This window comes from Lygodium microphyllum, chromosome 15 (assembly GCF_053477565.2).
Source record: "Lygodium microphyllum isolate KBCC chromosome 15, Lygodium_microphyllum_v1.1.10, whole genome shotgun sequence".
In the NCBI taxonomy this organism is placed as follows: Eukaryota; Viridiplantae; Streptophyta; class Polypodiopsida; order Schizaeales; family Lygodiaceae; genus Lygodium; species Lygodium microphyllum.
The window spans coordinates 129,096,254-129,100,683 of NC_141149.1; the positions used below are offsets into that span (position 1 = coordinate 129,096,254).

Below are 4,430 nucleotides of genomic sequence, written 5' to 3' on the forward strand. Positions count from 1 at the left end.
CACTTCTGGGGGCCCGATCCCGACAAAAACACATGTGTGTGCTCCCGATGCCCTAGAGACCCTACTGGTTAAGTTTCATATGAAACCGAGAACATTACCTTCTCTGCATCATCTATCTGCCGCTGTAATGGAGCATCCAGGTCTGCTCCTGCCACTGGGCTGCCCTCGTCTCTCTCCTGGGTAGGCACTGCGTAGTCGGGTCGAGGACCAAAAAGGCTTTCCTGCAACCGCTCGAACTCCTCATCAGAGATCTGATACTGTGGCGCCGCATCCTCAATCTGCTCCTGGATGCTCACAATGGCAGAGATGTCATCGATGCTCGTGCCATCATAACGAGCCACCTCATCAACATGTGGTGGGGCATCCTGTAAATCAAAATCTATGAAATCACTAGGTGCATCACGCACCATGATACAGTATAGTTCTTCTTCCGTAAGCTCCAACAACTCTAGCACATCCTGCATGAGTAGATATTCCACCCCCTCGATGGTGATAGCATGGAGAGAAGAGAGGGGTGGCTCTTCGCTCGTGGGCATCTCATCAGGGCAGGGAGGTGGGTGCACAATGGCCAAGCTCTGTGCTGCCTCAACACTCAGATCGAGAGTGATCTCCTCAGGCTCCCTCTCAAAGTACTCTAATAGTGGCCAAGAGGGTGCGTGGATGTCCTCGTCACTGTCCTCTTGCACCTCAGTGCACATAACATATATGGCAAAGGCGGCATCCCTCTCAATGAGATCCATCGTGACGTGGTCCTGTGACGAGGTGGGCACTGCTCTAGCGTGGAGATGTTGCCCCACATGCACCAGGGCTCGACTTATCACCTTTGCATGGCTGGATCCGGCACACAAACTATACAAAAAATCCATGGGAACCCACCTGAGAGTGGAGTCGGGAATAGAGCAAGTGAGAGGGTTCACTGCATCACAAAACGATGCTAGTATACTAGAGTCAGGGTCTACAGCGGAAAGCGAGCTCTCTAGACTCAAGGTCACGCAAAACCTAGGGTATATCTGGTCCCCTATGTGCGCGTAGCATGTGGAACTGATCCATGCGGCGAAGGCGGGAGTGGTAGCCATGGCACACAAAGAGAGAAGGAATGAGAGCACAAGTGTAGGGAAGTGGAGAATGAAAGCGAAAATGAGTTTGGAGTTATAGCTTTTATGTGTCTAGGGTTTTAAATAAAGGTTCTTTATAAAGTTATTAATTCTAAAGTTTCAAATTAAAACTCTTACCTTAGTTTCTTTATTTCAGTACTTTAAAGTCACTGTTAAAATTACTCATACAGACAAACGCTTCGTTCTACATTATTATATCCTCGAATATGTTTGGGTCGCTGAGTATATTCAAGTCTAACGAGAGAAAATATATAATTTTTTAAGGAAAATAAATCTAAAAGGCCTTGAAATTCCCTTTGGATCCAATTTAATATTAAAATGTAATAAACGAGCAGCAGAGATGCGCTACAATATATCATTGTGCAAAGACAATATTCTCTAGATTATAGACCTCTAACCTGCAATTTAATTATGATTTTTAACTGCACGATTGAGTAATTACAGTATGTATTATCGCACGCTTGGATCACAGTAAACTAAAATTTAAAGTACTCAGAAGTTCAAAAAAGGTATGTATTCGCTCTTTATAAAGTTTTTTTACAAGGATTCCACTATCTCAAGGATATGTGGAGAAGCACATTGTTTACATGTCATGGATTGCTCACTACGAGTCCTGACTTTTCTATTATCTAACTTGAAATAGAAGTTGTAGAGGGGCTCACTAGACATTAATTGGATTTCTTGTCTCAGAAAATAAATGGGCCAATGACTCTCTACACTGACTACGAAAGGATTATGACCACTCCACAAGATTACCACATCTACGAGCGCTGTATGTGTGTCATCTCGGATATCTTGATCCAAGCTGATCCACTCCCCTCGCAAAAGTCGCCATCTTCTATATCGAAAGCGAACGCACAGAGTTTGTCTAGCAATGAAATACCTGTAATAAAAACAAAAATAATGGTAAGTGATCAATGCGACTAACATAACAATTCATCTAAGCGAGACCTATGTCAATTAAATCAAGGTATGCAAAGTAGTAAAAAAGTTTTACCTGAATGTAATATCAGATTGGTTGACCATGCACTCAATCGTCTCATCAAAATGTGTTCTTTTGACTTCCCAAGACTCACCCAATAGTTGACTCATCCATTCCTCGGATGGACACTTGCATTGATAAGTAATCTTTGTTTTCTTCAAAACATCACATGAACCAAACAAATGTGCAAACAATGAGAATGGAATAAACCAATTAAGATGCACATCTTTGGAGCCTGTGGTGGGTTTCATAGCACTATTGACGTCAGATTTTATCTTCGACTTGCAAGCTCCTGACAACTCCAAGCTACTAATGAACCATTCACCACTAGACAATGGCGGCAATGGGACATGCTGCAATCTCTGGCTTTCTACCACATACAATGAATTATAAAAAAAGATATTTTGAGTGGCAAGTTGACTTGTAGAGGTATTATCATAGATCAAAGAACCTATCTCTTCATGCCAAACATGTATCTTGCCGCTTAAACATTCCACATTCTGCCATTCATGCAAAGTCGATGGATATAGAGCTGTCAATCAAACAAGACTGAATTAGAATACTGCAAAGACTTTTAAAAACAACTCTGATACAAAAGAATAATCAATGATAAAATTTAACAACTTACTGTTTTGTTTATAATTTGCAATGTTGTTCTCGTCGTGTACAGAGATTTGTTTATGCGTATAAATATGTTGAATCAACACTTCTGTTACTGCACTTGTGCCATTAAACACTTTTCTGAACTCTAGAATTCTACCTTTCCAATGTTTGCTAGGGTTTGCAACATCCTTGCGCTTGACCTTGAAACTCCCTCGAGTACTTGGGTGCATCAAAATCCAATCCAACTTATAATACTTATCACAAATCCAATTACCGCCATTATCTTTCCTATTGAAGACCTCCACTGCAAGTATACTACTGATATTTTTCCTCCGTGAAGACATCTGTAACAACCAAATACAAAAGTTACCTATTAACATGTGTATAATTTGCAAATGTTATCTCCAAATGAAATTAAATTTAAATGGATCAATTTAAAAAAGAAACATTGTACCTGTAATTTCTTTCACAAAGATCCCTAGATATGTTGAAGAAGAAGTTGACTTATAGCAAGACCATTGTTCCTTCACTGACAGATTCCTGTAGTACAAAAACAAAAGAAATATTGGGTCAACACATACATATAACTTATATAGGCTTTGTCCAAATGTGTTGAAATTTAACCATGGAACAGTAGTAAAAAATGGCAATATACCTGTGGCTTTCTCTGCAAAAAAATCCCAAAGATATTGTAGAAGTTGAGTTCTTAATAAATCATTGTTCTTCACCCTCGGAGATTCTTGGAGTAAAAAAACAAAGGAAAGCTCAGTATGCATGTAACTTGTATACATTTTGTCTAAACGAGATAAAATTTAACAGTGGAGCAACAAAAAAACAAGACAATATACCTGTAACTTTGTTTACAGAGAAACCCTAAGATGTTGAAGAAGAAGTTGAGTGTTCAAAATCCCAAAGATGTTGTAGAAGTTGAGTTCTTAATAAATCATTGTTCTTCACCCTCGGAGATTCTTGGAGTAAAAAAACAAAGGAAAGCTCAGTATGCATGTAACTTGTATACATTTTGTCTAAACGAGATAAAATTTAACAGTGGAGCAACAAAAAAACAAGACAATATACCTGTAACTTTGTTTACAGAGAAACCCTAAGATGTTGAAGAAGAAGTTGAGTGTTCAAAATCCCAAAGATGTTGTAGAAGTTGAGTTCTTAATAAATCATTGTTCTTCACCCTCGGAGATTCTTGGAGTAAAAAAACAAAGGAAATCTCAGTATGCATGTAACTTGTATACATTTTGTCTAAACGAGATAAAATTTAACAGTGGAGCAACAAAAAAACAAGACAATATACCTGTAACTTTGTTTACAGAGAAACCCTAAGATGTTGAAGAAGAAGTTGAGTATTCAAAATGTCACTATTATTGACTGTAAGAGACTCCTAGAGCATCAAAACAAAAGAAATTACATGTCAGAGAATGCACATAACTTGCACAGGTTTTCTCCAAACGAGATAAAACTTTACCATAGAACATCTATGGAAGAGAAAAATATACCTGTAGAGTTTTGTGAAGAGAATCTTAGGGCTTTGGTAAAACAAGCTCTGCTCTCATGAAACACATGAATCTCTCTCTGTGCTTGTGCAAAGCAAATGAAATTTTACAGGGTTACAGACATGGCAAGAAATAGTGAGGCTGTAAAATTTCGTCAGGAAAGAAGAAGCGGGGAAAGAGATATGACAAATTTGAGTTCCGCCTAAAAAAGAGGGGGAAACTGAA

General features: G+C 38.9%; 1 long non-coding RNA gene across 1 annotated transcript; it reads right to left on the bottom strand.

The window, feature by feature from the left end:
• Nucleotides 1–3,151: 3,151 nt before the first annotated feature.
• On the bottom strand, nucleotides 3,152–3,667 carry LOC148025052 (uncharacterized). The gene is made up of 3 exons (XR_015693275.1): nucleotides 3,549–3,667; nucleotides 3,356–3,439; nucleotides 3,152–3,240 (listed from the first exon to the last, which is right to left on the bottom strand). It is a non-coding gene; the product is annotated as an uncharacterized LOC148025052 (long non-coding RNA).
• Nucleotides 3,668–4,430: the final 763 nt, after the last annotated feature.